Source organism: Lithobates pipiens, unplaced genomic scaffold (assembly GCF_037356315.1).
Source record: "Lithobates pipiens isolate NorthernLeopardFrog02 unplaced genomic scaffold, aLitPip1_a1.2 Scaffold_8, whole genome shotgun sequence".
NCBI lineage: Eukaryota > Metazoa > Chordata > Amphibia > Anura > Ranidae > Lithobates > Lithobates pipiens.
Window position 1 is genome coordinate 577963809 of NW_027507903.1, and position 27937 is coordinate 577991745.

At 48.2% G+C, this 27937-nt stretch overlaps 39 non-coding genes across 39 annotated transcripts; all 39 read left to right on the forward strand.

The window, feature by feature from the left end:
* The first annotated feature begins 119 nt into the window (after positions 1–119).
* On the forward strand, positions 120–192 carry TRNAK-UUU (transfer RNA lysine (anticodon UUU)). Its single transcript has one exon. It is a non-coding gene; the product is annotated as a tRNA-Lys (tRNA).
* A 560-nt stretch (positions 193–752) lies between these two features.
* Positions 753–893, forward strand: LOC143965054 (U4 spliceosomal RNA). The gene has a single exon (XR_013271472.1). It is a non-coding gene; the product is annotated as a U4 spliceosomal RNA (small nuclear RNA).
* Positions 894–1520: 627 nt separating this feature from the next.
* TRNAK-UUU (transfer RNA lysine (anticodon UUU)) lies at positions 1521–1593 on the forward strand. The gene has a single exon. It is a non-coding gene; the product is annotated as a tRNA-Lys (tRNA).
* A 560-nt stretch (positions 1594–2153) lies between these two features.
* On the forward strand, positions 2154–2294 carry LOC143965006 (U4 spliceosomal RNA). Its single transcript, XR_013271432.1, has one exon. It is a non-coding gene; the product is annotated as a U4 spliceosomal RNA (small nuclear RNA).
* Positions 2295–2921: 627 nt separating this feature from the next.
* On the forward strand, positions 2922–2994 carry TRNAK-UUU (transfer RNA lysine (anticodon UUU)). The gene has a single exon. It is a non-coding gene; the product is annotated as a tRNA-Lys (tRNA).
* Positions 2995–3554: 560 nt separating this feature from the next.
* LOC143964746 (U4 spliceosomal RNA) lies at positions 3555–3695 on the forward strand. Its single transcript, XR_013271216.1, has one exon. It is a non-coding gene; the product is annotated as a U4 spliceosomal RNA (small nuclear RNA).
* A 1260-nt stretch (positions 3696–4955) lies between these two features.
* On the forward strand, positions 4956–5096 carry LOC143965007 (U4 spliceosomal RNA). Its single transcript, XR_013271433.1, has one exon. It is a non-coding gene; the product is annotated as a U4 spliceosomal RNA (small nuclear RNA).
* A 627-nt stretch (positions 5097–5723) lies between these two features.
* On the forward strand, positions 5724–5796 carry TRNAK-UUU (transfer RNA lysine (anticodon UUU)). The gene has a single exon. It is a non-coding gene; the product is annotated as a tRNA-Lys (tRNA).
* A 560-nt stretch (positions 5797–6356) lies between these two features.
* On the forward strand, positions 6357–6497 carry LOC143964747 (U4 spliceosomal RNA). Its single transcript, XR_013271217.1, has one exon. It is a non-coding gene; the product is annotated as a U4 spliceosomal RNA (small nuclear RNA).
* A 627-nt stretch (positions 6498–7124) lies between these two features.
* Positions 7125–7197, forward strand: TRNAK-UUU (transfer RNA lysine (anticodon UUU)). Its single transcript has one exon. It is a non-coding gene; the product is annotated as a tRNA-Lys (tRNA).
* A 560-nt stretch (positions 7198–7757) lies between these two features.
* Positions 7758–7898, forward strand: LOC143964748 (U4 spliceosomal RNA). Its single transcript, XR_013271218.1, has one exon. It is a non-coding gene; the product is annotated as a U4 spliceosomal RNA (small nuclear RNA).
* Positions 7899–8525: 627 nt separating this feature from the next.
* Positions 8526–8598, forward strand: TRNAK-UUU (transfer RNA lysine (anticodon UUU)). Its single transcript has one exon. It is a non-coding gene; the product is annotated as a tRNA-Lys (tRNA).
* A 560-nt stretch (positions 8599–9158) lies between these two features.
* On the forward strand, positions 9159–9299 carry LOC143965008 (U4 spliceosomal RNA). The gene has a single exon (XR_013271434.1). It is a non-coding gene; the product is annotated as a U4 spliceosomal RNA (small nuclear RNA).
* Positions 9300–9926: 627 nt separating this feature from the next.
* On the forward strand, positions 9927–9999 carry TRNAK-UUU (transfer RNA lysine (anticodon UUU)). The gene has a single exon. It is a non-coding gene; the product is annotated as a tRNA-Lys (tRNA).
* A 560-nt stretch (positions 10000–10559) lies between these two features.
* LOC143964749 (U4 spliceosomal RNA) lies at positions 10560–10700 on the forward strand. The gene has a single exon (XR_013271219.1). It is a non-coding gene; the product is annotated as a U4 spliceosomal RNA (small nuclear RNA).
* Positions 10701–11327: 627 nt separating this feature from the next.
* On the forward strand, positions 11328–11400 carry TRNAK-UUU (transfer RNA lysine (anticodon UUU)). The gene has a single exon. It is a non-coding gene; the product is annotated as a tRNA-Lys (tRNA).
* Positions 11401–11960: 560 nt separating this feature from the next.
* LOC143965010 (U4 spliceosomal RNA) lies at positions 11961–12101 on the forward strand. Its single transcript, XR_013271435.1, has one exon. It is a non-coding gene; the product is annotated as a U4 spliceosomal RNA (small nuclear RNA).
* A 627-nt stretch (positions 12102–12728) lies between these two features.
* Positions 12729–12801, forward strand: TRNAK-UUU (transfer RNA lysine (anticodon UUU)). Its single transcript has one exon. It is a non-coding gene; the product is annotated as a tRNA-Lys (tRNA).
* Positions 12802–13361: 560 nt separating this feature from the next.
* Positions 13362–13502, forward strand: LOC143964792 (U4 spliceosomal RNA). Its single transcript, XR_013271254.1, has one exon. It is a non-coding gene; the product is annotated as a U4 spliceosomal RNA (small nuclear RNA).
* A 627-nt stretch (positions 13503–14129) lies between these two features.
* Positions 14130–14202, forward strand: TRNAK-UUU (transfer RNA lysine (anticodon UUU)). The gene has a single exon. It is a non-coding gene; the product is annotated as a tRNA-Lys (tRNA).
* Positions 14203–14762: 560 nt separating this feature from the next.
* On the forward strand, positions 14763–14903 carry LOC143964775 (U4 spliceosomal RNA). The gene has a single exon (XR_013271241.1). It is a non-coding gene; the product is annotated as a U4 spliceosomal RNA (small nuclear RNA).
* A 627-nt stretch (positions 14904–15530) lies between these two features.
* Positions 15531–15603, forward strand: TRNAK-UUU (transfer RNA lysine (anticodon UUU)). The gene has a single exon. It is a non-coding gene; the product is annotated as a tRNA-Lys (tRNA).
* A 560-nt stretch (positions 15604–16163) lies between these two features.
* Positions 16164–16304, forward strand: LOC143964750 (U4 spliceosomal RNA). The gene has a single exon (XR_013271220.1). It is a non-coding gene; the product is annotated as a U4 spliceosomal RNA (small nuclear RNA).
* A 627-nt stretch (positions 16305–16931) lies between these two features.
* TRNAK-UUU (transfer RNA lysine (anticodon UUU)) lies at positions 16932–17004 on the forward strand. The gene has a single exon. It is a non-coding gene; the product is annotated as a tRNA-Lys (tRNA).
* Positions 17005–17564: 560 nt separating this feature from the next.
* Positions 17565–17705, forward strand: LOC143965012 (U4 spliceosomal RNA). Its single transcript, XR_013271436.1, has one exon. It is a non-coding gene; the product is annotated as a U4 spliceosomal RNA (small nuclear RNA).
* A 627-nt stretch (positions 17706–18332) lies between these two features.
* Positions 18333–18405, forward strand: TRNAK-UUU (transfer RNA lysine (anticodon UUU)). The gene has a single exon. It is a non-coding gene; the product is annotated as a tRNA-Lys (tRNA).
* A 560-nt stretch (positions 18406–18965) lies between these two features.
* LOC143964793 (U4 spliceosomal RNA) lies at positions 18966–19106 on the forward strand. The gene has a single exon (XR_013271255.1). It is a non-coding gene; the product is annotated as a U4 spliceosomal RNA (small nuclear RNA).
* A 627-nt stretch (positions 19107–19733) lies between these two features.
* Positions 19734–19806, forward strand: TRNAK-UUU (transfer RNA lysine (anticodon UUU)). Its single transcript has one exon. It is a non-coding gene; the product is annotated as a tRNA-Lys (tRNA).
* A 560-nt stretch (positions 19807–20366) lies between these two features.
* On the forward strand, positions 20367–20507 carry LOC143965013 (U4 spliceosomal RNA). Its single transcript, XR_013271437.1, has one exon. It is a non-coding gene; the product is annotated as a U4 spliceosomal RNA (small nuclear RNA).
* Positions 20508–21134: 627 nt separating this feature from the next.
* TRNAK-UUU (transfer RNA lysine (anticodon UUU)) lies at positions 21135–21207 on the forward strand. Its single transcript has one exon. It is a non-coding gene; the product is annotated as a tRNA-Lys (tRNA).
* A 560-nt stretch (positions 21208–21767) lies between these two features.
* On the forward strand, positions 21768–21908 carry LOC143965014 (U4 spliceosomal RNA). The gene has a single exon (XR_013271438.1). It is a non-coding gene; the product is annotated as a U4 spliceosomal RNA (small nuclear RNA).
* Positions 21909–22535: 627 nt separating this feature from the next.
* On the forward strand, positions 22536–22608 carry TRNAK-UUU (transfer RNA lysine (anticodon UUU)). Its single transcript has one exon. It is a non-coding gene; the product is annotated as a tRNA-Lys (tRNA).
* Positions 22609–23168: 560 nt separating this feature from the next.
* On the forward strand, positions 23169–23309 carry LOC143965015 (U4 spliceosomal RNA). The gene has a single exon (XR_013271439.1). It is a non-coding gene; the product is annotated as a U4 spliceosomal RNA (small nuclear RNA).
* Positions 23310–23936: 627 nt separating this feature from the next.
* Positions 23937–24009, forward strand: TRNAK-UUU (transfer RNA lysine (anticodon UUU)). Its single transcript has one exon. It is a non-coding gene; the product is annotated as a tRNA-Lys (tRNA).
* A 560-nt stretch (positions 24010–24569) lies between these two features.
* On the forward strand, positions 24570–24710 carry LOC143964751 (U4 spliceosomal RNA). The gene has a single exon (XR_013271221.1). It is a non-coding gene; the product is annotated as a U4 spliceosomal RNA (small nuclear RNA).
* A 627-nt stretch (positions 24711–25337) lies between these two features.
* Positions 25338–25410, forward strand: TRNAK-UUU (transfer RNA lysine (anticodon UUU)). The gene has a single exon. It is a non-coding gene; the product is annotated as a tRNA-Lys (tRNA).
* Positions 25411–25970: 560 nt separating this feature from the next.
* On the forward strand, positions 25971–26111 carry LOC143965016 (U4 spliceosomal RNA). Its single transcript, XR_013271440.1, has one exon. It is a non-coding gene; the product is annotated as a U4 spliceosomal RNA (small nuclear RNA).
* Positions 26112–26738: 627 nt separating this feature from the next.
* Positions 26739–26811, forward strand: TRNAK-UUU (transfer RNA lysine (anticodon UUU)). The gene has a single exon. It is a non-coding gene; the product is annotated as a tRNA-Lys (tRNA).
* A 560-nt stretch (positions 26812–27371) lies between these two features.
* On the forward strand, positions 27372–27512 carry LOC143964794 (U4 spliceosomal RNA). Its single transcript, XR_013271256.1, has one exon. It is a non-coding gene; the product is annotated as a U4 spliceosomal RNA (small nuclear RNA).
* The last annotated feature ends 425 nt before the right edge of the window (positions 27513–27937 follow it).

Genomic DNA, 27937 nt, shown 5'->3' on the forward strand with positions numbered 1-27937 from the left:
CTGGGCAAGCCAAATACTTTCGCTTTCAGGCACCCGGTGCCCTTGGCTCGATGGTCTTTTTCCACCATGGATGTCAAGATTTAAGCAGCTTGGACCACTATGGAGGGGGAGCTTTCAGAGCCCGGATAGCTCAGTCGGTAGAGCATCAGACTTTTAATCTGAGGGTCCAGGGTTCAAGTCCCTGTTCGGGCGGTGCCTCTCACCAACCCTTGAGCCCCTGGAGCTGCCAATAGGGCAGTCTTTATGCACATCTGTGCGGAATGCTCAGAGAGATGAAATGTCCTAACTTCTCCCTTTCTAGGCTCCTGTAATCTGCCAGAAATAAAGGTGGCTGAAGGTGATTGCTTGACCAAATATTTCCCAAATACCCTTGTCTATGGCAGCTTACCTGGGCTCCAGTTCAGGCATGTTATCTAGCAAACTTTCAACAAAGGGCCCAAATCCTTCCACCTTGGTCTTTTTTCAGCAGCATAGCTGTTCAGACACATATGCTCCCAGTGGCCCTTCAGGGCTGCTGTGGGAGAAACCTATCAGACAACCGAGGGGCCCTGTCCCTTTAGATTCTCCTTAGTTCTTTCAAATGCTAACACTATTCAGTGGGTAAACAATGCCCACTTATGCATCATCCCTGTCTCATTAGCATGCCAAGTCCCAGAATGCTCAGCGGCCCACTGGATGACACTTATGTGTCTCACCTCAATGTCAATTTCTCCTTCAATGAAGGGCAGATGTTGGCAGGCACCGATTTGGTTAGCTTTGCGCAGTGGCAGTATCATAGCCAATGAGGTTCACCTGAGGCGTGATTATTGCTAATTGAAAACTTTTCCCAATACTCCGCCATGATGACTTGAAATACAGTCAGCACTGGCAATTTTTGAGAGTCTCTCAGGAGACTGAGCAATGTGTTTTAAACAGTAGATAAGTGACGGCTTCTTACGTGCAGACTGAGATGCGTTAGAGTTGAGGAAGTGTGTCACGTGCCTGGTGACACTATAGAGAGCTTTTCTGTCATCACGCAGCCTGGGTAGAACAATCTGGGATTGGCACGCGCTGCTCGTTCTTCACTTGCCTGCATTCAAGAGTGGTCTCGACCTCGTTTTTTGGCCTGGGTTTCTTCTGCTGGACCTGGCAACATGAGGCTAAAGGTGAACTGTCTTTATTTGTAACCCAGTCACTGATTAAGAATACTGGAAGCGTGTTGGGCGGTGTCTTTTTGCAAGGTGAAACAAGGCCCTTGTTTCCGGTGAAAGAGCATTGACCTGTAGGTAAAACTAAGGCAGAAACTTTAGGCGTTCTCCACCTATACCGGACTGGACCCTATCTGCATGGTTGCAGGTTAGATTCTCCCTTTTATAGTCAACCTGTTCCAGAAAATGAAACGGAAGAGGATGATTAGCCAGCCTGGGCAAGCCAAATACTTTCGCTTTCAGGCACCCGGTGCCCTTGGCTCGATGGTCTTTTTCCACCATGGATGTCAAGATTTAAGCAGCTTGGACCACTATGGAGGAGGAGCTTTCAGAGCCCGGATAGCTCAGTCGGTAGAGCATCAGACTTTTAATCTGAGGGTCCAGGGTTCAAGTCCCTGTTCGGGCGGTGCCTCTCACCAACCCTAGAGCCCCTGGAGCTGCCAATAGGGCAGTCTTTATGCACATCTGTGAGGAATGCTCAGAGAGATGAAATGTCCTAACTTCCCCCTTTCTAGGCTCCTGTAATCTGCCAGAAATAAAGGTGGCTGAAGGTGATTGCTTGACCAAATATTTCCCAAATACCCTTGTCTATGGCAGCTTACCTGGGCTCCAGTTCAGGCATGTTATCTAGCAAACTTTCAACAAAGGGCCCAAATCCTTCCACCTTGGTCTTTTTTCAGCAGCATAGCTGTTCAGACACATATGCTCCCAGTGGCCCTTCAGGGCTGCTGTGGGAGAAACCTATCTGACAACCGAGGGGCCCTGTCCCTTTCGATTCTCCTTAGTTCTTTCAAATGCTAACACTATTCAGTGGGTAAACAATGCCCACTTATGCATCATCCCTGTCTCATTAGCATGCCAAGTCCCAGAATGCTCAGCGGCCCACTGGATGACACTTATGTGTCTCACCTCAATGTCAATTTCTCCTTCAATGAAGGGCAGATGTTGGCAGGCACCGATTTGGTTAGCTTTGCGCAGTGGCAGTATCATAGCCAATGAGGTTCACCTGAGGCGTGATTATTGCTAATTGAAAACTTTTCCCAATACCCCGCCATGATGACTTGAAATACAGTCAGCACTGGCAATTTTTGAGAGTCTCTGAGGAGACTGAGCAATGTGTTTTAAACAGTAGATAAGTGACGGCTTCTTACGTGCAGACTGAGATGCGTTAGAGTTGAGGAAGTGTGTCACGTGCCTGGTGACACTATAGAGAGCTTTTCTGTCATCACGCAGCCTGAGTAGAGCAATCTGGGATTGGCACGCGCTGCTCGTTCTTCACTTGCCTGTATTCAAGAGTGGTCTCGACCTCGTTTTTTGGCCTGGGTTTCTTCTGCTGGACCTGGCAACATGAGGCTAAAGGTGAACTGTCTTTATTTGTAACCCAGTCACTGATTAAGAATACTGGAAGCGTGTTGGGCGGTGTCTTTTTGCAAGGTGAAACAAGGCCCTTGTTTCCGGTGAAAGAGCATTGACCTGTAGGTAAAACTAAGGCAGAAACTTTAGGCGTTCTCCACCTATACCGGACTGGACCCTATCTGCATGGTTGCAGGTTAGATTCTCCCTTTTATAGTCAACCTGTTCCAGAAAATGAAACGGAAGAGGATGATTAGCCAGCCTGGGCAAGCCAAATACTTTCGCTTTCAGGCACCCGGTGCCCTTGGCTCGATGGTCTTTTTCCACCATGGATGTCAAGATTTAAGCAGCTTGGACCACTATGGAGGAGGAGCTTTCAGAGCCCGGATAGCTCAGTCGGTAGAGCATCAGACTTTTAATCTGAGGGTCCAGGGTTCAAGTCCCTGTTCGGGCGGTGCCTCTCACCAACCCTTGAGCCCCTGGAGCTGCCAATAGGGCAGTCTTTATGCACATCTGTGAGGAATGCTCAGAGAGATGAAATGTCCTAACTTCCCCCTTTCTAGGCTCCTGTAATCTGCCAGAAATAAAGGTGGCTGAAGGTGATTGCTTGACCAAATATTTCCCAAATACCCTTGTCTATGGCAGCTTACCTGGGCTCCAGTTCAGGCATGTTATCTAGCAAACTTTCAACAAAGGACCCAAATCCTTCCACCTTGGTCTTTTTTCAGCAGCATAGCTGTTCAGACACATATGCTCCCAGTGGCCCTTCAGGGCTGCTGTGGGAGAAACCTATCTGACAACCGAGGGGCCCTGTCCCTTTAGATTCTCCTTAGTTCTTTCAAATGCTAACACTATTCAGTGGGTAAACAATGCCCACTTATGCATCATCCCTGTCTCATTAGCATGCCAAGTCCCAGAATGCTCAGCGGCCCACTGGATGACACTTATGTGTCTCACCTCAATGTCAATTTCTCCTTCAATGAAGGGCAGATGTTGGCAGGCACCGATTTGGTTAGCTTTGCGCAGTGGCAGTATCATAGCCAATGAGGGTCACCTGAGGCGTGATTATTGCTAATTGAAAACTTTTCCCAATACCCCGCCATGATGACTTGAAATACAGTCAGCACTGGCAATTTTTGAGAGTCTCTGAGGAGACTGAGCAATGTGTTTTAAACAGTAGATAAGTGACGGCTTCTTACGTGCAGACTGAGATGCGTTAGAGTTGAGGAAGTGTGTCACGTGCCTGGTGACACTATAGAGAGCTTTTCTGTCATCACGCAGCCTGGGTAGAACAATCTGGGATTGGCACGCGCTGCTCGTTCTTCACTTGCCTGTATTCAAGAGTGGCCTCGACCTCGTTTTTTGGCCTGGGTTTCTTCTGCTGGACCTGGCAACATGAGGCTAAAGGTGAACTGTCTTTATTTGTAACCCAGTCACTGATTAAGAATACTGGAAGCGTGTTGGGCGGTGTCTTTTTGCAAGGTGAAACAAGGCCCTTGTTTCCGGTGAAAGAGCATTGACCTGTAGGTAAAACTAAGGCAGAAACTTTAGGCGTTCTCCACCTATACCGGACTGGACCCTATCTGCATGGTTGCAGGTTAGATTCTCCCTTTTATAGTCAACCTGTTCCAGAAAATGAAACGGAAGAGGATGATTAGCCAGCCTGGGCAAGCCAAATACTTTCGCTTTCAGGCACCCGGTGCCCTTGGCTCGATGGTCTTTTTCCACCATGGATGTCAAGATTTAAGCAGCTTGGACCACTATGGAGGAGGAGCTTTCAGAGCCCGGATAGCTCAGTCGGTAGAGCATCAGACTTTTAATCTGAGGGTCCAGGGTTCAAGTCCCTGTTTGGGCGGTGCCTCTCACCAACCCTAGAGCCCCTGGAGCTGCCAATAGGGCAGTCTTTATGCACATCTGTGCGGAATGCTCAGAGAGATGAAATGTCCTAACTTCCCCCTTTCTAGGCTCCTGTAATCTGCCAGAAATAAAGGTGGCTGAAGGTGATTGCTTGACCAAATATTTCCCAAATACCCTTGTCTATGGCAGCTTACCTGGGCTCCAGTTCAGGCATGTTATCTAGCAAACTTTCAACAAAGGGCCCAAATCCTTCCACCTTGGTCTTTTTTCAGCAGCATAGCTGTTCAGACACATATGCTCCCAGTGGCCCTTCAGGGCTGCTGTGGGAGAAACCTATCTGACAACCGAGGGGCCCTGTCCCTTTAGATTCTCCTTAGTTCTTTCAAATGCTAACACTATTCAGTGGGTAAACAATGCCCACTTATGCATCATCCCTGTCTCATTAGCATGCCAAGTCCCAGAATGCTCAGCGGCCCACTGGATGACACTTATGTGTCTCACCTCAATGTCAATTTCTCCTTCAATGAAGGGCAGATGTTGGCAGGCACCGATTTGGTTAGCTTTGCGCAGTGGCAGTATCATAGCCAATGAGGTTCACCTGAGGCGTGATTATTGCTAATTGAAAACTTTTCCCAATACCCCGCCATGATGACTTGAAATACAGTCAGCACTGGCAATTTTTGAGAGTCTCTGAGGAGACTGAGCAATGTGTTTTAAACAGTAGATAAGTGACGGCTTCTTACGTGCAGACTGAGATGCGTTAGAGTTGAGGAAGTGTGTCACGTGCCTGGTGACACTATAGAGAGCTTTTCTGTCATCACGCAGCCTGGGTAGAACAATCTGGGATTGGCACGCGCTGCTCGTTCTTCACTTGCCTGTATTCAAGAGTGGTCTCGACCTCGTTTTTTGGCCTGGGTTTCTTCTGCTGGACCTGGCAACATGAGGCTAAAGGTGAACTGTCTTTATTTGTAACCCAGTCACTGATTAAGAATACTGGAAGCGTGTTGGGCGGTGTCTTTTTGCAAGGTGAAACAAGGCCCTTGTTTCCGGTGAAAGAGCATTGACCTGTAGGTAAAACTAAGGCAGAAACTTTAGGCGTTCTCCACCTATACCGGACTGGACCCTATCTGCATGGTTGCAGGTTAGATTCTCCCTTTTATAGTCAACCTGTTCCAGAAAATGAAACGGAAGAGGATGATTAGCCAGCCTGGGCAAGCCAAATACTTTCGCTTTCAGGCACCCGGTGCCCTTGGCTCGATGGTCTTTTTCCACCATGGATGTCAAGATTTAAGCAGCTTGGACCACTATGGAGGAGGAGCTTTCAGAGCCCGGATAGCTCAGTCGGTAGAGCATCAGACTTTTAATCTGAGGGTCCAGGGTTCAAGTCCCTGTTCGGGCGGTGCCTCTCACCAACCCTTGAGCCCCTGGAGCTGCCAATAGGGCATTCTTTATGCACATCTGTGAGGAATGCTCAGAGAGATGAAATGTCCTAACTTCCCCCTTTCTAGGCTCCTGTAATCTGCCAGAAATAAAGGTGGCTGAAGGTGATTGCTTGACCAAATATTTCCCAAATACCCTTGTCTATGGCAGCTTACCTGGGCTCCAGTTCAGGCATGTTATCTAGCAAACTTTCAACAAATGACCCAAATCCTTCCACCTTGGTCTTTTTTCAGCAGCATAGCTGTTCAGACACATATGCTCCCAGTGGCCCTTCAGGGCTGCTGTGGGAGAAACCTATCTGACAACCGAGGGGCCCTGTCCCTTTAGATTCTCCTTAGTTCTTTCAAATGCTAACACTATTCAGTGGGTAAACAATGCCCACTTATGCATCATCCCTGTCTCATTAGCATGCCAAGTCCCAGAATGCTCAGCGGCCCACTGGATGACACTTATGTGTCTCACCTCAATGTCAATTTCTCCTTCAATGAAGGGCAGATGTTGGCAGGCACCGATTTGGTTAGCTTTGCGCAGTGGCAGTATCATAGCCAATGAGGGTCACCTGAGGCGTGATTATTGCTAATTGAAAACTTTTCCCAATACCCCGCCATGATGACTTGAAATACAGTCAGCACTGGCAATTTTTGAGAGTCTCTGAGGAGACTGAGCAATGTGTTTTAAACAGTAGATAAGTGACGGCTTCTTACGTGCAGACTGAGATGCGTTAGAGTTGAGGAAGTGTGTCACGTGCCTGGTGACACTATAGAGAGCTTTTCTGTCATCACGCAGCCTGGGTAGAACAATCTGGGATTGGCACGCGCTGCTCGTTCTTTACTTGCCTGTATTCAAGAGTGGCCTCGACCTCGTTTTTTGGCCTGGGTTTCTTCTGCTGGACCTGGCAACATGAGGCTAAAGGTGAACTGTCTTTATTTGTAACCCAGTCACTGATTAAGAATACTGGAAGCGTGTTGGGCGGTGTCTTTTTGCAAGGTGAAACAAGGCCCTTGTTTCCGGTGAAAGAGCATTGACCTGTAGGTAAAACTAAGGCAGAAACTTTAGGCGTTCTCCACCTATACCGGACTGGACCCTATCTGCATGGTTGCAGGTTAGATTCTCCCTTTTATAGTCAACCTGTTCCAGAAAATGAAACGGAAGAGGATGATTAGCCAGCCTGGGCAAGCCAAATACTTTCGCTTTCAGGCACCCGGTGCCCTTGGCTCGATGGTCTTTTTCCACCATGGATGTCAAGATTTAAGCAGCTTGGACCACTATGGAGGAGGAGCTTTCAGAGCCCGGATAGCTCAGTCGGTAGAGCATCAGACTTTTAATCTGAGGGTCCAGGGTTCAAGTCCCTGTTCGGGCGGTGCCTCTCACCAACCCCTGAGCCCCTGGAGCTGCCAATAGGGCAGTCTTTATGCACATCTGTGAGGAATGCTCAGAGAGATGAAATGTCCTAACTTCCCCCTTTCTAGGCTCCTGTAATCTGCCAGAAATAAAGGTGGCTGAAGGTGATTGCTTGACCAAATATTTCCCAAATACCCTTGTCTATGGCAGCTTACCTGGGCTCCAGTTCAGGCATGTTATCTAGCAAACTTTCAACAAAGGACCCAAATCCTTCCACCTTGGTCTTTTTTCAGCAGCATAGCTGTTCAGACACATATGCTCCCAGTGGCCCTTCAGGGCTGCTGTGGGAGAAACCTATCTGACAACCGAGGGGCCCTGTCCCTTTAGATTCTCCTTAGTTCTTTCAAATGCTAACACTATTCAGTGGGTAAACAATGCCCACTTATGCATCATCCCTGTCTCATTAGCATGCCAAGTCCCAGAATGCTCAGCGGCCCACTGGATGACACTTATGTGTCTCACCTCAATGTCAATTTCTCCTTCAATGAAGGGCAGATGTTGGCAGGCACCGATTTGGTTAGCTTTGCGCAGTGGCAGTATCATAGCCAATGAGGGTCACCTGAGGCGTGATTATTGCTAATTGAAAACTTTTCCCAATACCCCGCCATGATGACTTGAAATACAGTCAGCACTGGCAATTTTTGAGAGTCTCTGAGGAGACTGAGCAATGTGTTTTAAACAGTAGATAAGTGACGGCTTCTTATGTGCAGACTGAGATGCGTTAGAGTTGAGGAAGTGTGTCACGTGCCTGGTGACACTATAGAGAGCTTTTCTGTCATCACGCAGCCTGGGTAGAACAATCTGGGATTGGCACGCGCTGCTCGTTCTTCACTTGCCTGTATTCAAGAGTGGCCTCGACCTCGTTTTTTGGCCTGGGTTTCTTCTGCTGGACCTGGCAACATGAGGCTAAAGGTGAACTGTCTTTATTTGTAACCCAGTCACTGATTAAGAATACTGGAAGCGTGTTGGGCGGTGTCTTTTTGCAAGGTGAAACAAGGCCCTTGTTTCCGGTGAAAGAGCATTGACCTGTAGGTAAAACTAAGGCAGAAACTTTAGGCGTTCTCCACCTATACCGGACTGGACCCTATCTGCATGGTTGCAGGTTAGATTCTCCCTTTTATAGTCAACCTGTTCCAGAAAATGAAACGGAAGAGGATGATTAGCCAGCCTGGGCAAGCCAAATACTTTCGCTTTCAGGCACCCGGTGCCCTTGGCTCGATGGTCTTTTTCCACCATGGATGTCAAGATTTAAGCAGCTTGGACCACTATGGAGGAGGAGCTTTCAGAGCCCGGATAGCTCAGTCGGTAGAGCATCAGACTTTTAATCTGAGGGTCCAGGGTTCAAGTCCCTGTTCGGGCGGTGCCTCTCACCAACCCTAGAGCCCCTGGAGCTGCCAATAGGGCAGTCTTTATGCACATCTGTGCGGAATGCTCAGAGAGATGAAATGTCCTAACTTCCCCCTTTCTAGGCTCCTGTAATCTGCCAGAAATAAAGGTGGCTGAAGGTGATTGCTTGACCAAATATTTCCCAAATACCCTTGTCTATGGCAGCTTACCTGGGCTCCAGTTCAGGCATGTTATCTAGCAAACTTTCAACAAAGGGCCCAAATCCTTCCACCTTGGTCTTTTTTCAGCAGCATAGCTGTTCAGACACATATGCTCCCAGTGGCCCTTCAGGGCTGCTGTGGGAGAAACCTATCTGACAACCGAGGGGCCCTGTCCCTTTAGATTCTCCTTAGTTCTTTCAAATGCTAACACTATTCAGTGGGTAAACAATGCCCACTTATGCATCATCCCTGTCTCATTAGCATGCCAAGTCCCAGAATGCTCAGCGGCCCACTGGATGACACTTATGTGTCTCACCTCAATGTCAATTTCTCCTTCAATGAAGGGCAGATGTTGGCAGGCACCGATTTGGTTAGCTTTGCGCAGTGGCAGTATCATAGCCAATGAGGTTCACCTGAGGCGTGATTATTGCTAATTGAAAACTTTTCCCAATACCCCGCCATGATGACTTGAAATACAGTCAGCACTGGCAATTTTTGAGAGTCTCTGAGGAGACTGAGCAATGTGTTTTAAACAGTAGATAAGTGACGGCTTCTTACGTGCAGACTGAGATGCGTTAGAGTTGAGGAAGTGTGTCACGTGCCTGGTGACACTATAGAGAGCTTTTCTGTCATCACGCAGCCTGGGTAGAACAATCTGGGATTGGCACGCGCTGCTCGTTCTTCACTTGCCTGTATTCAAGAGTGGTCTCGACCTCGTTTTTTGGCCTGGGTTTCTTCTGCTGGACCTGGCAACATGAGGCTAAAGGTGAACTGTCTTTATTTGTAACCCAGTCACTGATTAAGAATACTGGAAGCGTGTTGGGCGGTGTCTTTTTGCAAGGTGAAACAAGGCCCTTGTTTCCGGTGAAAGAGCATTGACCTGTAGGTAAAACTAAGGCAGAAACTTTAGGCGTTCTCCACCTATACCGGACTGGACCCTATCTGCATGGTTGCAGGTTAGATTCTCCCTTTTATAGTCAACCTGTTCCAGAAAATGAAACGGAAGAGGATGATTAGCCAGCCTGGGCAAGCCAAATACTTTCGCTTTCAGGCACCCGGTGCCCTTGGCTTGATGGTCTTTTTCCACCATGGATGTCAAGATTTAAGCAGCTTGGACCACTATGGAGGAGGAGCTTTCAGAGCCCGGATAGCTCAGTCGGTAGAGCATCAGACTTTTAATCTGAGGGTCCAGGGTTCAAGTCCCTGTTCGGGCGGTGCCTCTCACCAACCCTTGAGCCCCTGGAGCTGCCAATAGGGCATTCTTTATGCACATCTGTGAGGAATGCTCAGAGAGATGAAATGTCCTAACTTCCCCCTTTCTAGGCTCCTGTAATCTGCCAGAAATAAAGGTGGCTGAAGGTGATTGCTTGACCAAATATTTCCCAAATACCCTTGTCTATGGCAGCTTACCTGGGCTCCAGTTCAGGCATGTTATCTAGCAAACTTTCAACAAATGACCCAAATCCTTCCACCTTGGTCTTTTTTCAGCAGCATAGCTGTTCAGACACATATGCTCCCAGTGGCCCTTCAGGGCTGCTGTGGGAGAAACCTATCTGACAACCGAGGGGCCCTGTCCCTTTAGATTCTCCTTAGTTCTTTCAAATGCTAACACTATTCAGTGGGTAAACAATGCCCACTTATGCATCATCCCTGTCTCATTAGCATGCCAAGTCCCAGAATGCTCAGCGGCCCACTGGATGACACTTATGTGTCTCACCTCAATGTCAATTTCTCCTTCAATGAAGGGCAGATGTTGGCAGGCACCGATTTGGTTAGCTTTGCGCAGTGGCAGTATCATAGCCAATGAGGGTCACCTGAGGCGTGATTATTGCTAATTGAAAACTTTTCCCAATACCCCGCCATGATGACTTGAAATACAGTCAGCACTGGCAATTTTTGAGAGTCTCTGAGGAGACTGAGCAATGTGTTTTAAACAGTAGATAAGTGACGGCTTCTTACGTGCAGACTGAGATGCGTTAGAGTTGAGGAAGTGTGTCACGTGCCTGGTGACACTATAGAGAGCTTTTCTGTCATCACGCAGCCTGGGTAGAACAATCTGGGATTGGCACGCGCTGCTCGTTCTTTACTTGCCTGTATTCAAGAGTGGCCTCGACCTCGTTTTTTGGCCTGGGTTTCTTCTGCTGGACCTGGCAACATGAGGCTAAAGGTGAACTGTCTTTATTTGTAACCCAGTCACTGATTAAGAATACTGGAAGCGTGTTGGGCGGTGTCTTTTTGCAAGGTGAAACAAGGCCCTTGTTTCCGGTGAAAGAGCATTGACCTGTAGGTAAAACTAAGGCAGAAACTTTAGGCGTTCTCCACCTATACCGGACTGGACCCTATCTGCATGGTTGCAGGTTAGATTCTCCCTTTTATAGTCAACCTGTTCCAGAAAATGAAACGGAAGAGGATGATTAGCCAGCCTGGGCAAGCCAAATACTTTCGCTTTCAGGCACCCGGTGCCCTTGGCTCGATGGTCTTTTTCCACCATGGATGTCAAGATTTAAGCAGCTTGGACCACTATGGAGGAGGAGCTTTCAGAGCCCGGATAGCTCAGTCGGTAGAGCATCAGACTTTTAATCTGAGGGTCCAGGGTTCAAGTCCCTGTTCGGGCGGTGCCTCTCACCAACCCTAGAGCCCCTGGAGCTGCCAATAGGGCAGTCTTTATGCACATCTGTGCGGAATGCTCAGAGAGATGAAATGTCCTAACTTCCCCCTTTCTAGGCTCCTGTAATCTGCCAGAAATAAAGGTGGCTGAAGGTGATTGCTTGACCAAATATTTCCCAAATACCCTTGTCTATGGCAGCTTACCTGGGCTCCAGTTCAGGCATGTTATCTAGCAAACTTTCAACAAAGGGCCCAAATCCTTCCACCTTGGTCTTTTTTCAGCAGCATAGCTGTTCAGACACATATGCTCCCAGTGGCCCTTCAGGGCTGCTGTGGGAGAAACCTATCTGACAACCGAGGGGCCCTGTCCCTTTAGATTCTCCTTAGTTCTTTCAAATGCTAACACTATTCAGTGGGTAAACAATGCCCACTTATGCATCATCCCTGTCTCATTAGCATGCCAAGTCCCAGAATGCTCAGCGGCCCACTGGATGACACTTATGTGTCTCACCTCAATGTCAATTTCTCCTTCAATGAAGGGCAGATGTTGGCAGGCACCGATTTGGTTAGCTTTGCGCAGTGGCAGTATCATAGCCAATGAGGTTCACCTGAGGCGTGATTATTGCTAATTGAAAACTTTTCCCAATACCCCGCCATGATGACTTGAAATACAGTCAGCACTGGCAATTTTTGAGAGTCTCTGAGGAGACTGAGCAATGTGTTTTAAACAGTAGATAAGTGACGGCTTCTTACGTGCAGACTGAGATGCGTTAGAGTTGAGGAAGTGTGTCACGTGCCTGGTGACACTATAGAGAGCTTTTCTGTCATCACGCAGCCTGGGTAGAACAATCTGGGATTGGCACGCGCTGCTCGTTCTTCACTTGCCTGTATTCAAGAGTGGTCTCGACCTCGTTTTTTGGCCTGGGTTTCTTCTGCTGGACCTGGCAACATGAGGCTAAAGGTGAACTGTCTTTATTTGTAACCCAGTCACTGATTAAGAATACTGGAAGCGTGTTGGGCGGTGTCTTTTTGCAAGGTGAAACAAGGCCCTTGTTTCCGGTGAAAGAGCATTGACCTGTAGGTAAAACTAAGGCAGAAACTTTAGGCGTTCTCCACCTATACCGGACTGGACCCTATCTGCATGGTTGCAGGTTAGATTCTCCCTTTTATAGTCAACCTGTTCCAGAAAATGAAACGGAAGAGGATGATTAGCCAGCCTGGGCAAGCCAAATACTTTCGCTTTCAGGCACCCGGTGCCCTTGGCTCGATGGTCTTTTTCCACCATGGATGTCAAGATTTAAGCAGCTTGGACCACTATGGAGGAGGAGCTTTCAGAGCCCGGATAGCTCAGTCGGTAGAGCATCAGACTTTTAATCTGAGGGTCCAGGGTTCAAGTCCCTGTTCGGGCGGTGCCTCTCACCAGCCCATGAGCCCCTGGAGCTGCCAATAGGGCAGTCTTTATGCACATCTGTGAGGAATGCTCAGAGAGATGAAATGTCCTAACTTCCCCCTTTCTAGGCTCCTGTAATCTGCCAGAAATAAAGGTGGCTGAAGGTGATTGCTTGACCAAATATTTCCCAAATACCCTTGTCTATGGCAGCTTACCCGGGCTCCAGTTCAGGCATGTTATCTAGCAAACTTTCAACAAAGGGCCCAAATCCTTCCACCTTGGTCTTTTTTCAGCAGCATAGCTGTTCAGACACATATGCTCCCAGTGGCCCTTCAGGGCTGCTGTGGGAGAAACCTATCTGACAACCGAGGGGCCCTGTCCCTTTAGATTCTCCTTAGTTCTTTCAAATGCTAACACTATTCAGTGGGAAAACAATGCCCACTTATGCATCATCCCTGTCTCATTAGCATGCCAAGTCCCAGAATGCTCAGCGGCCCACTGGATGACACTTATGTGTCTCACCTCAATGTCAATTTCTCCTTCAATGAAGGGCAGATGTTGGCAGGCACTGATTTGGTTAGCTTTGCGCAGTGGCAGTATCATAGCCAATGAGGGTCACCTGAGGCGTGATTATTGCTAATTGAAAACTTTTCCCAATACCCTGCCATGATGACTTGAAATACAGTCAGCACTGGCAATTTTTGAGAGTCTCTGAGGAGACTGAGCAATGTGTTTTAAACAGTAGATAAGTGACGGCTTCTTACGTGCAGACTGAGATGCGTTAGAGTTGAGGAAGTGTGTCACGTGCCTGGTGACACTATAGAGAGCTTTTCTGTCATCACGCAGCCTGGGTAGAACAATCTGGGATTGGCACGCGCTGCTCGTTCTTCACTTGCCTGTATTCAAGAGTGGCCTTGACCTCGTTTTTTGGCCTGGGCTTCTTCTGCTGGACCTGGCAACATGAGGCTAAAGGTGAACTGTCTTTATTTGTAACCCAGTCACTGATTAAGAATACTGGAAGCGTGTTGGGCGGTGTCTTTTTGCAAGGTGAAACAAGGCCCTTGTTTCCGGTGAAAGAGCATTGACCTGTAGGTAAAACTAAGGCAGAAACTTTAGGCGTTCTCCACCTATACCGGACTGGACCCTATCTGCATGGTTGCAGGTTAGATTCTCCCTTTTATAGTCAACCTGTTCCAGAAAATGAAACGGAAGAGGATGATTAGCCAGCCTGGGCAAGCCAAATACTTTCGCTTTCAGGCACCCGGTGCCCTTGGCTCGATGGTCTTTTTCCACCATGGATGTCAAGATTTAAGCAGCTTGGACCACTATGGAGGGGGAGCTTTCAGAGCCCGGATAGCTCAGTCGGTAGAGCATCAGACTTTTAATCTGAGGGTCCAGGGTTCAAGTCCCTGTTCGGGCGGTGCCTCTCACCAACCCTTGAGCCCCTGGAGCTGCCAATAGGGCAGTCTTTATGCACATCTGTGCGGAATGCTCAGAGAGATGAAATGTCCTAACTTCTCCCTTTCTAGGCTCCTGTAATCTGCCAGAAATAAAGGTGGCTGAAGGTGATTGCTTGACCAAATATTTCCCAAATACCCTTGTCTATGGCAGCTTACCTGGGCTCCAGTTCAGGCATGTTATCTAGCAAACTTTCAACAAAGGGCCCAAATCCTTCCACCTTGGTCTTTTTTCAGCAGCATAGCTGTTCAGACACATATGCTCCCAGTGGCCCTTCAGGGCTGCTGTGGGAGAAACCTATCAGACAACCGAGGGGCCCTGTCCCTTTAGATTCTCCTTAGTTCTTTCAAATGCTAACACTATTCAGTGGGTAAACAATGCCCACTTATGCATCATCCCTGTCTCATTAGCATGCCAAGTCCCAGAATGCTCAGCGGCCCACTGGATGACACTTATGTGTCTCACCTCAATGTCAATTTCTCCTTCAATGAAGGGCAGATGTTGGCAGGCACCGATTTGGTTAGCTTTGCGCAGTGGCAGTATCATAGCCAATGAGGTTCACCTGAGGCGTGATTATTGCTAATTGAAAACTTTTCCCAATACCCCGCCATGATGACTTGAAATACAGTCAGCACTGGCAATTTTTGAGAGTCTCTTAGGAGACTGAGCAATGTGTTTTAAACAGTAGATAAGTGACGGCTTCTTACGTGCAGACTGAGATGCGTTAGAGTTGAGGAAGTGTGTCACGTGCCTGGTGACACTATAGAGAGCTTTTCTGTCATCACGCAGCCTGGGTAGAACAATCTGGGATTGGCACGCGCTGCTCGTTCTTCACTTGCCTGTATTCAAGAGTGGTCTCGACCTCGTTTTTTGGCCTGGGTTTCTTCTGCTGGACCTGGCAACATGAGGCTAAAGGTGAACTGTCTTTATTTGTAACCCAGTCACTGATTAAGAATACTGGAAGCGTGTTGGGCGGTGTCTTTTTGCAAGGTGAAACAAGGCCCTTGTTTCCGGTGAAAGAGCATTGACCTGTAGGTAAAACTAAGGCAGAAACTTTAGGCGTTCTCCACCTATACCGGACTGGACCCTATCTGCATGGTTGCAGGTTAGATTCTCCCTTTTATAGTCAACCTGTTCCAGAAAATGAAACGGAAGAGGATGATTAGCCAGCCTGGGCAAGCCAAATACTTTCGCTTTCAGGCACCCGGTGCCCTTGGCTCGATGGTCTTTTTCCACCATGGATGTCAAGATTTAAGCAGCTTGGACCACTATGGAGGAGGAGCTTTCAGAGCCCGGATAGCTCAGTCGGTAGAGCATCAGACTTTTAATCTGAGGGTCCAGGGTTCAAGTCCCTGTTCGGGCGGTGCCTCTCACCAACCCTTGAGCCCCTGGAGCTGCCAATAGGGCAGTCTTTATGCACATCTGTGAGGAGTGCTCAGAGAGATGAAATGTCCTAACTTCCCCCTTTCTAGGCTCCTGTAATCTGCCAGAAATAAAGGTGGCTGAAGGTGATTGCTTGACCAAATATTTCCCAAATACCCTTGTCTATGGCAGCTTACCTGGGCTCCAGTTCAGGCATGTTATCTAGCAAACTTTCAACAAATGACCCAAATCCTTCCACCTTGGTCTTTTTTCAGCAGCATAGCTGTTCAGACACATATGCTCCCAGTGGCCCTTCAGGGCTGCTGTGGGAGAAACCTATCTGACAACCGAGGGGCCCTGTCCCTTTAGATTCTCCTTAGTTCTTTCAAATGCTAACACTATTCAGTGGGTAAACAATGCCCACTTATGCATCATCCCTGTCTCATTAGCATGCCAAGTCCCAGAATGCTCAGCGGCCCACTGGATGACACTTATGTGTCTCACCTCAATGTCAATTTCTCCTTCAATGAAGGGCAGATGTTGGCAGGCACCGATTTGGTTAGCTTTGCGCAGTGGCAGTATCATAGCCAATGAGGGTCACCTGAGGCGTGATTATTGCTAATTGAAAACTTTTCCCAATACCCCGCCATGATGACTTGAAATACAGTCAGCACTGGCAATTTTTGAGAGTCTCTGAGGAGACTGAGCAATGTGTTTTAAACAGTAGATAAGTGACGGCTTCTTACGTGCAGACTGAGATGCGTTAGAGTTGAGGAAGTGTGTCACGTGCCTGGTGACACTATAGAGAGCTTTTCTGTCATCACGCAGCCTGGGTAGAACAATCTGGGATTGGCACGCGCTGCTCGTTCTTTACTTGCCTGTATTCAAGAGTGGCCTCGACCTCGTTTTTTGGCCTGGGTTTCTTCTGCTGGACCTGGCAACATGAGGCTAAAGGTGAACTGTCTTTATTTGTAACCCAGTCACTGATTAAGAATACTGGAAGCGTGTTGGGCGGTGTCTTTTTGCAAGGTGAAACAAGGCCCTTGTTTCCGGTGAAAGAGCATTGACCTGTAGGTAAAACTAAGGCAGAAACTTTAGGCGTTCTCCACCTATACCGGACTGGACCCTATCTGCATGGTTGCAGGTTAGATTCTCCCTTTTATAGTCAACCTGTTCCAGAAAATGAAACGGAAGAGGATGATTAGCCAGCCTGGGCAAGCCAAATACTTTCGCTTTCAGGCACCCGGTGCCCTTGGCTCGATGGTCTTTTTCCACCATGGATGTCAAGATTTAAGCAGCTTGGACCACTATGGAGGAGGAGCTTTCAGAGCCCGGATAGCTCAGTCGGTAGAGCATCAGACTTTTAATCTGAGGGTCCAGGGTTCAAGTCCCTGTTCGGGCGGTGCCTCTCACCAACCCTAGAGCCCCTGGAGCTGCCAATAGGGCAGTCTTTATGCACATCTGTGCGGAATGCTCAGAGAGATGAAATGTCCTAACTTCCCCCTTTCTAGGCTCCTGTAATCTGCCAGAAATAAAGGTGGCTGAAGGTGATTGCTTGACCAAATATTTCCCAAATACCCTTGTCTATGGCAGCTTACCTGGGCTCCAGTTCAGGCATGTTATCTAGCAAACTTTCAACAAAGGGCCCAAATCCTTCCACCTTGGTCTTTTTTCAGCAGCATAGCTGTTCAGACACATATGCTCCCAGTGGCCCTTCAGGGCTGCTGTGGGAGAAACCTATCTGACAACCGAGGGGCCCTGTCCCTTTAGATTCTCCTTAGTTCTTTCAAATGCTAACACTATTCAGTGGGTAAACAATGCCCACTTATGCATCATCCCTGTCTCATTAGCATGCCAAGTCCCAGAATGCTCAGCGGCCCACTGGATGACACTTATGTGTCTCACCTCAATGTCAATTTCTCCTTCAATGAAGGGCAGATGTTGGCAGGCACCGATTTGGTTAGCTTTGCGCAGTGGCAGTATCATAGCCAATGAGGTTCACCTGAGGCGTGATTATTGCTAATTGAAAACTTTTCCCAATACCCCGCCATGATGACTTGAAATACAGTCAGCACTGGCAATTTTTGAGAGTCTCTGAGGAGACTGAGCAATGTGTTTTAAACAGTAGATAAGTGACGGCTTCTTACGTGCAGACTGAGATGCGTTAGAGTTGAGGAAGTGTGTCACGTGCCTGGTGACACTATAGAGAGCTTTTCTGTCATCACGCAGCCTGGGTAGAACAATCTGGGATTGGCACGTGCTGCTCGTTCTTCACTTGCCTGTATTCAAGAGTGGTCTCGACCTCGTTTTTTGGCCTGGGTTTCTTCTGCTGGACCTGGCAACATGAGGCTAAAGGTGAACTGTCTTTATTTGTAACCCAGTCACTGATTAAGAATACTGGAAGCGTGTTGGGCGGTGTCTTTTTGCAAGGTGAAACAAGGCCCTTGTTTCCGGTGAAAGAGCATTGACCTGTAGGTAAAACTAAGGCAGAAACTTTAGGCGTTCTCCACCTATACCGGACTGGACCCTATCTGCATGGTTGCAGGTTAGATTCTCCCTTTTATAGTCAACCTGTTCCAGAAAATGAAACGGAAGAGGATGATTAGCCAGCCTGGGCAAGCCAAATACTTTCGCTTTCAGGCACCCGGTGCCCTTGGCTCGATGGTCTTTTTCCACCATGGATGTCAAGATTTAAGCAGCTTGGACCACTATGGAGGAGGAGCTTTCAGAGCCCGGATAGCTCAGTCGGTAGAGCATCAGACTTTTAATCTGAGGGTCCAGGGTTCAAGTCCCTGTTCGGGCGGTGCCTCTCACCAGCCCATGAGCCCCTGGAGCTGCCAATAGGGCAGTCTTTATGCACATCTGTGAGGAATGCTCAGAGAGATGAAATGTCCTAACTTCCCCCTTTCTAGGCTCCTGTAATCTGCCAGAAATAAAGGTGGCTGAAGGTGATTGCTTGACCAAATATTTCCCAAATACCCTTGTCTATGGCAGCTTACCCGGGCTCCAGTTCAGGCATGTTATCTAGCAAACTTTCAACAAAGGGCCCAAATCCTTCCACCTTGGTCTTTTTTCAGCAGCATAGCTGTTCAGACACATATGCTCCCAGTGGCCCTTCAGGGCTGCTGTGGGAGAAACCTATCTGACAACCGAGGGGCCCTGTCCCTTTAGATTCTCCTTAGTTCTTTCAAATGCTAACACTATTCAGTGGGAAAACAATGCCCACTTATGCATCATCCCTGTCTCATTAGCATGCCAAGTCCCAGAATGCTCAGCGGCCCACTGGATGACACTTATGTGTCTCACCTCAATGTCAATTTCTCCTTCAATGAAGGGCAGATGTTGGCAGGCACTGATTTGGTTAGCTTTGCGCAGTGGCAGTATCATAGCCAATGAGGGTCACCTGAGGCGTGATTATTGCTAATTGAAAACTTTTCCCAATACCCTGCCATGATGACTTGAAATACAGTCAGCACTGGCAATTTTTGAGAGTCTCTGAGGAGACTGAGCAATGTGTTTTAAACAGTAGATAAGTGACGGCTTCTTACGTGCAGACTGAGATGCGTTAGAGTTGAGGAAGTGTGTCACGTGCCTGGTGACACTATAGAGAGCTTTTCTGTCATCACGCAGCCTGGGTAGAACAATCTGGGATTGGCACGCGCTGCTCGTTCTTCACTTGCCTGTATTCAAGAGTGGCCTTGACCTCGTTTTTTGGCCTGGGCTTCTTCTGCTGGACCTGGCAACATGAGGCTAAAGGTGAACTGTCTTTATTTGTAACCCAGTCACTGATTAAGAATACTGGAAGCGTGTTGGGCGGTGTCTTTTTGCAAGGTGAAACAAGGCCCTTGTTTCCGGTGAAAGAGCATTGACCTGTAGGTAAAACTAAGGCAGAAACTTTAGGCGTTCTCCACCTATACCGGACTGGACCCTATCTGCATGGTTGCAGGTTAGATTCTCCCTTTTATAGTCAACCTGTTCCAGAAAATGAAACGGAAGAGGATGATTAGCCAGCCTGGGCAAGCCAAATACTTTCGCTTTCAGGCACCCGGTGCCCTTGGCTCGATGGTCTTTTTCCACCATGGATGTCAAGATTTAAGCAGCTTGGACCACTATGGAGGGGGAGCTTTCAGAGCCCGGATAGCTCAGTCGGTAGAGCATCAGACTTTTAATCTGAGGGTCCAGGGTTCAAGTCCCTGTTCGGGCGGTGCCTCTCACCAACCCTTGAGCCCCTGGAGCTGCCAATAGGGCAGTCTTTATGCACATCTGTGAGGAGTGCTCAGAGAGATGAAATGTCCTAACTTCCCCCTTTCTAGGCTCCTGTAATCTGCCAGAAATAAAGGTGGCTGAAGGTGATTGCTTGACCAAATATTTCCCAAATACCCTTGTCTATGGCAGCTTACCTGGGCTCCAGTTCAGGCATGTTATCTAGCAAACTTTCAACAAAGGGCCCAAATCCTTCCACCTTGGTCTTTTTTCAGCAGCATAGCTGTTCAGACACATATGCTCCCAGTGGCCCTTCAGGGCTGCTGTGGGAGAAACCTATCTGACAACCGAGGGGCCCTGTCCCTTTAGATTCTCCTTAGTTCTTTCAAATGCTAACACTATTCAGTGGGTAAACAATGCCCACTTATGCATCATCCCTGTCTCATTAGCATGCCAAGTCCCAGAATGCTCAGCGGCCCACTGGATGACACTTATGTGTCTCACCTCAATGTCAATTTCTCCTTCAATGAAGGGCAGATGTTGGCAGGCACCGATTTGGTTAGCTTTGCGCAGTGGCAGTATCATAGCCAATGAGGTTCACCTGAGGCGTGATTATTGCTAATTGAAAACTTTTCCCAATACCCCGCCATGATGACTTGAAATACAGTCAGCACTGGCAATTTTTGAGAGTCTCTGAGGAGACTGAGCAATGTGTTTTAAACAGTAGATAAGTGACGGCTTCTTACGTGCAGACTGAGATGCGTTAGAGTTGAGGAAGTGTGTCACGTGCCTGGTGACACTATAGAGAGCTTTTCTGTCATCACGCAGCCTGGGTAGAACAATCTGGGATTGGCACGCGCTGCTCGTTCTTCACTTGCCTGTATTCAAGAGTGGTCTCGACCTCGTTTTTTGGCCTGGGTTTCTTCTGCTGGACCTGGCAACATGAGGCTAAAGGTGAACTGTCTTTATTTGTAACCCAGTCACTGATTAAGAATACTGGAAGCGTGTTGGGCGGTGTCTTTTTGCAAGGTGAAACAAGGCCCTTGTTTCCGGTGAAAGAGCATTGACCTGTAGGTAAAACTAAGGCAGAAACTTTAGGCGTTCTCCACCTATACCGGACTGGACCCTATCTGCATGGTTGCAGGTTAGATTCTCCCTTTTATAGTCAACCTGTTCCAGAAAATGAAACGGAAGAGGATGATTAGCCAGCCTGGGCAAGCCAAATACTTTCGCTTTCAGGCACCCGGTGCCCTTGGCTCGATGGTCTTTTTCCACCATGGATGTCAAGATTTAAGCAGCTTGGACCACTATGGAGGAGGAGCTTTCAGAGCCCGGATAGCTCAGTCGGTAGAGCATCAGACTTTTAATCTGAGGGTCCAGGGTTCAAGTCCCTGTTCGGGCGGTGCCTCTCACCAACCGTTGAGCCCCTGGAGCTGCCAATAGGGCAGTCTTTATGCACATCTGTGAGGAATGCTCAGAGAGATGAAATGTCCTAACTTCCCCCTTTCTAGGCTCCTGTAATCTGCCAGAAATAAAGGTGGCTGAAGGTGATTGCTTGACCAAATATTTCCCAAATACCCTTGTCTATGGCAGCTTACCTGGGCTCCAGTTCAGGCATGTTATCTAGCAAACTTTCAACAAAGGACCCAAATCCTTCCACCTTGGTCTTTTTTCAGCAGCATAGCTGTTCAGACACATATGCTCCCAGTGGCCCTTCAGGGCTGCTGTGGGAGAAACCTATCTGACAACCGAGGGGCCCTGTCCCTTTAGATTCTCCTTAGTTCTTTCAAATGCTAACACTATTCAGTGGGTAAACAATGCCCACTTATGCATCATCCCTGTCTCATTAGCATGCCAAGTCCCAGAATGCTCAGCGGCCCACTGGATGACACTTATGTGTCTCACCTCAATGTCAATTTCTCCTTCAATGAAGGGCAGATGTTGGCAGGCACCGATTTGGTTAGCTTTGCGCAGTGGCAGTATCATAGCCAATGAGGTTCACCTGAGGCGTGATTATTGCTAATTGAAAACTTTTCCCAATACCCCGCCATGATGACTTGAAATACAGTCAGCACTGGCAATTTTTGAGAGTCTCTGAGGAGACTGAGCAATGTGTTTTAAACAGTAGATAAGTGACGGCTTCTTACGTGCAGACTGAGATGCGTTAGAGTTGAGGAAGTGTGTCACGTGCCTGGTGACACTATAGAGAGCTTTTCTGTCATCACGCAGCCTGGGTAGAACAATCTGGGATTGGCACGCGCTGCTCGTTCTTCACTTGCCTGTATTCAAGAGTGGCCTTGACCTCGTTTTTTGGCCTGGGTTTCTTCTGCTGGACCTGGCAACATGAGGCTAAAGGTGAACTGTCTTTATTTGTAACCCAGTCACTGATTAAGAATACTGGAAGCGTGTTGGGCGGTGTCTTTTTGCAAGGTGAAACAAGGCCCTTGTTTCCGGTGAAAGAGCATTGACCTGTAGGTAAAACTAAGGCAGAAACTTTAGGCGTTCTCCACCTATACCGGACTGGACCCTATCTGCATGGTTGCAGGTTAGATTCTCCCTTTTATAGTCAACCTGTTCCAGAAAATGAAACGGAAGAGGATGATTAGCCAGCCTGGGCAAGCCAAATACTTTCGCTTTCAGGCACCCGGTGCCCTTGGCTCGATGGTCTTTTTCCACCATGGATGTCAAGATTTAAGCAGCTTGGACCACTATGGAGGAGGAGCTTTCAGAGCCCGGATAGCTCAGTCGGTAGAGCATCAGACTTTTAATCTGAGGGTCCAGGGTTCAAGTCCCTGTTCGGGCGGTGCCTCTCACCAACCCCTGAGCCCCTGGAGCTGCCAATAGGGCAGTCTTTATGCACATCTGTGAGGAATGCTCAGAGAGATGAAATGTCCTAACTTCCCCCTTTCTAGGCTCCTGTAATCTGCCAGAAATAAAGGTGGCTGAAGGTGATTGCTTGACCAAATATTTCCCAAATACCCTTGTCTATGGCAGCTTACCCGGGCTCCAGTTCAGGCATGTTATCTAGCAAACTTTCAACAAAGGCCCCAAATCCTTCCACCTTGGTCTTTTTTCAGCAGCATAGCTGTTCAGACACATATGCTCCCAGTGGCCCTTCAGGGCTGCTGTGGGAGAAACCTATCTGACAACCGAGGGGCCCTGTCCCTTTAGATTCTCCTTAGTTCTTTCAAATGCTAACACTATTCAGTGGGTAAACAATGCCCACTTATGCATCATCCCTGTCTCATTAGCATGCCAAGTCCCAGAATGCTCAGCGGCCCACTGGATGACACTTATGTGTCTCACCTCAATGTCAATTTCTCCTTCAATGAAGGGCAGATGTTGGCAGGCACCGATTTGGTTAGCTTTGCGCAGTGGCAGTATCATAGCCAATGAGGTTCACCTGAGGCGTGATTATTGCTAATTGAAAACTTTTCCCAATACCCCGCCATGATGACTTGAAATACAGTCAGCACTGGCAATTTTTGAGAGTCTCTGAGGAGACTGAGCAATGTGTTTTAAACAGTAGATAAGTGACGGCTTCTTACGTGCAGACTGAGATGCGTTAGAGTTGAGGAAGTGTGTCACGTGCCTGGTGACACTATAGAGAGCTTTTCTGTCATCACGCAGCCTGGGTAGAACAATCTGGGATTGGCACGCGCTGCTCGTTCTTCACTTGCCTGTATTCAAGAGTGGCCTTGACCTCGTTTTTTGGCCTGGGTTTCTTCTGCTGGACCTGGCAACATGAGGCTAAAGGTGAACTGTCTTTATTTGTAACCCAGTCGCTGATTAAGAATACTGGAAGCGTGTTGGGCGGTGTCTTTTTGCAAGGTGAAACAAGGCCCTTGTTTCCGGTGAAAGAGCATTGACCTGTAGGTAAAACTAAGGCAGAAACTTTAGGCGTTCTCCACCTATACCGGACTGGACCCTATCTGCATGGTTGCAGGTTAGATTCTCCCTTTTATAGTCAACCTGTTCCAGAAAATGAAACGGAAGAGGATGATTAGCCAGCCTGGGCAAGCCAAATACTTTCGCTTTCAGGCACCCGGTGCCCTTGGCTCGATGGTCTTTTTCCACCATGGATGTCAAGATTTAAGCAGCTTGGACCACTATGGAGGAGGAGCTTTCAGAGCCCGGATAGCTCAGTCGGTAGAGCATCAGACTTTTAATCTGAGGGTCCAGGGTTCAAGTCCCTGTTCGGGCGGTGCCTCTCACCAACCCCTGAGCCCCTGGAGCTGCCAATAGGGCAGTCTTTATGCACATCTGTGCGGAATGCTCAGAGAGATGAAATGTCCTAACTTCCCCCTTTCTAGGCTCCTGTAATCTGCCAGAAATAAAGGTGGCTGAAGGTGATTGCTTGACCAAATATTTCCCAAATACCCTTGTCTATGGCAGCTTACCTGGGCTCCAGTTCAGGCATGTTATCTAGCAAACTTTCAACAAAGGGCCCAAATCCTTCCACCTTGGTCTTTTTTCAGCAGCATAGCTGTTCAGACACATATGCTCCCAGTGGCCCTTCAGGGCTGCTGTGGGAGAAACCTATCTGACAACCGAGGGGCCCTGTCCCTTTAGATTCTCCTTAGTTCTTTCAAATGCTAACACTATTCAGTGGGTAAACAATGCCCACTTATGCATCATCCCTGTCTCATTAGCATGCCAAGTCCCAGAATGCTCAGCGGCCCACTGGATGACACTTATGTGTCTCACCTCAATGTCAATTTCTCCTTCAATGAAGGGCAGATGTTGGCAGGCACCGATTTGGTTAGCTTTGCGCAGTGGCAGTATCATAGCCAATGAGGGTCACCTGAGGCGTGATTATTGCTAATTGAAAACTTTTCCCAATACCCCGCCATGATGACTTGAAATACAGTCAGCACTGGCAATTTTTGAGAGTCTCTGAGGAGACTGAGCAATGTGTTTTAAACAGTAGATAAGTGACGGCTTCTTACGTGCAGACTGAGATGCGTTAGAGTTGAGGAAGTGTGTCACGTGCCTGGTGACACTATAGAGAGCTTTTCTGTCATCACGCAGCCTGGGTAGAACAATCTGGGATTGGCACGCGCTGCTCGTTCTTCACTTGCCTGTATTCAAGAGTGGCCTCGACCTCGTTTTTTGGCCTGGGTTTCTTCTGCTGGACCTGGCAACATGAGGCTAAAGGTGAACTGTCTTTATTTGTAACCCAGTCACTGATTAAGAATACTGGAAGCGTGTTGGGCGGTGTCTTTTTGCAAGGTGAAACAAGGCCCTTGTTTCCGGTGAAAGAGCATTGACCTGTAGGTAAAACTAAGGCAGAAACTTTAGGCGTTCTCCACCTATACCGGACTGGACCCTATCTGCATGGTTGCAGGTTAGATTCTCCCTTTTATAGTCAACCTGTTCCAGAAAATGAAACGGAAGAGGATGATTAGCCAGCCTGGGCAAGCCAAATACTTTCGCTTTCAGGCACCCGGTGCCCTTGGCTCGATGGTCTTTTTCCACCATGGATGTCAAGATTTAAGCAGCTTGGACCACTATGGAGGAGGAGCTTTCAGAGCCCGGATAGCTCAGTCGGTAGAGCATCAGACTTTTAATCTGAGGGTCCAGGGTTCAAGTCCCTGTTCGGGCGGTGCCTCTCACCAACCCTAGAGCCCCTGGAGCTGCCAATAGGGCAGTCTTTATGCACATCTGTGCGGAATGCTCAGAGAGATGAAATGTCCTAACTTCCCCCTTTCTAGGCTCCTGTAATCTGCCAGAAATAAAGGTGGCTGAAGGTGATTGCTTGACCAAATATTTCCCAAATACCCTTGTCTATGGCAGCTTACCTGGGCTCCAGTTCAGGCATGTTATCTAGCAAACTTTCAACAAAGGGCCCAAATCCTTCCACCTTGGTCTTTTTTCAGCAGCATAGCTGTTCAGACACATATGCTCCCAGTGGCCCTTCAGGGCTGCTGTGGGAGAAACCTATCTGACAACCGAGGGGCCCTGTCCCTTTAGATTCTCCTTAGTTCTTTCAAATGCTAACACTATTCAGTGGGTAAACAATGCCCACTTATGCATCATCCCTGTCTCATTAGCATGCCAAGTCCCAGAATGCTCAGCGGCCCACTGGATGACACTTATGTGTCTCACCTCAATGTCAATTTCTCCTTCAATGAAGGGCAGATGTTGGCAGGCACCGATTTGGTTAGCTTTGCGCAGTGGCAGTATCATAGCCAATGAGGTTCACCTGAGGCGTGATTATTGCTAATTGAAAACTTTTCCCAATACCCCGCCATGATGACTTGAAATACAGTCAGCACTGGCAATTTTTGAGAGTCTCTGAGGAGACTGAGCAATGTGTTTTAAACAGTAGATAAGTGACGGCTTCTTACGTGCAGACTGAGATGCGTTAGAGTTGAGGAAGTGTGTCACGTGCCTGGTGACACTATAGAGAGCTTTTCTGTCATCACGCAGCCTGGGTAGAACAATCTGGGATTGGCACGCGCTGCTCGTTCTTCACTTGCCTGTATTCAAGAGTGGTCTCGACCTCGTTTTTTGGCCTGGGTTTCTTCTGCTGGACCTGGCAACATGAGGCTAAAGGTGAACTGTCTTTATTTGTAACCCAGTCACTGATTAAGAATACTGGAAGCGTGTTGGGCGGTGTCTTTTTGCAAGGTGAAACAAGGCCCTTGTTTCCGGTGAAAGAGCATTGACCTGTAGGTAAAACTAAGGCAGAAACTTTAGGCGTTCTCCACCTATACCGGACTGGACCCTATCTGCATGGTTGCAGGTTAGATTCTCCCTTTTATAGTCAACCTGTTCCAGAAAATGAAACGGAAGAGGATGATTAGCCAGCCTGGGCAAGCCAAATACTTTCGCTTTCAGGCACCCGGTGCCCTTGGCTCGATGGTCTTTTTCCACCATGGATGTCAAGATTTAAGCAGCTTGGACCACTATGGAGGAGGAGCTTTCAGAGCCCGGATAGCTCAGTCGGTAGAGCATCAGACTTTTAATCTGAGGGTCCAGGGTTCAAGTCCCTGTTCGGGCGGTGCCTCTCACCAGCCCATGAGCCCCTGGAGCTGCCAATAGGGCAGTCTTTATGCACATCTGTGAGGAATGCTCAGAGAGATGAAATGTCCTAACTTCCCCCTTTCTAGGCTCCTGTAATCTGCCAGAAATAAAGGTGGCTGAAGGTGATTGCTTGACCAAATATTTCCCAAATACCCTTGTCTATGGCAGCTTACCCGGGCTCCAGTTCAGGCATGTTATCTAGCAAACTTTCAACAAAGGGCCCAAATCCTTCCACCTTGGTCTTTTTTCAGCAGCATAGCTGTTCAGACACATATGCTCCCAGTGGCCCTTCAGGGCTGCTGTGGGAGAAACCTATCTGACAACCGAGGGGCCCTGTCCCTTTAGATTCTCCTTAGTTCTTTCAAATGCTAACACTATTCAGTGGGAAAACAATGCCCACTTATGCATCATCCCTGTCTCATTAGCATGCCAAGTCCCAGAATGCTCAGCGGCCCACTGGATGACACTTATGTGTCTCACCTCAATGTCAATTTCTCCTTCAATGAAGGGCAGATGTTGGCAGGCACCGATTTGGTTAGCTTTGCGCAGTGGCAGTATCATAGCCAATGAGGGTCACCTGAGGCGTGATTATTGCTAATTGAAAACTTTTCCCAATACCCTGCCATGATGACTTGAAATACAGTCAGCACTGGCAATTTTTGAGAGTCTCTGAGGAGACTGAGCAATGTGTTTTAAACAGTAGATAAGTGACGGCTTCTTACGTGCAGACTGAGATGCGTTAGAGTTGAGGAAGTGTGTCACGTGCCTGGTGACACTATAGAGAGCTTTTCTGTCATCACGCAGCCTGGGTAGAACAATCTGGGATTGGCACGCGCTGCTCGTTCTTCACTTGCCTGTATTCAAGAGTGGCCTTGACCTCGTTTTTTGGCCTGGGTTTCTTCTGCTGGACCTGGCAACATGAGGCTAAAGGTGAACTGTCTTTATTTGTAACCCAGTCACTGATTAAGAATACTGGAAGCGTGTTGGGCGGTGTCTTTTTGCAAGGTGAAACAAGGCCCTTGTTTCCGGTGAAAGAGCATTGACCTGTAGGTAAAACTAAGGCAGAAACTTTAGGCGTTCTCCACCTATACCGGACTGGACCC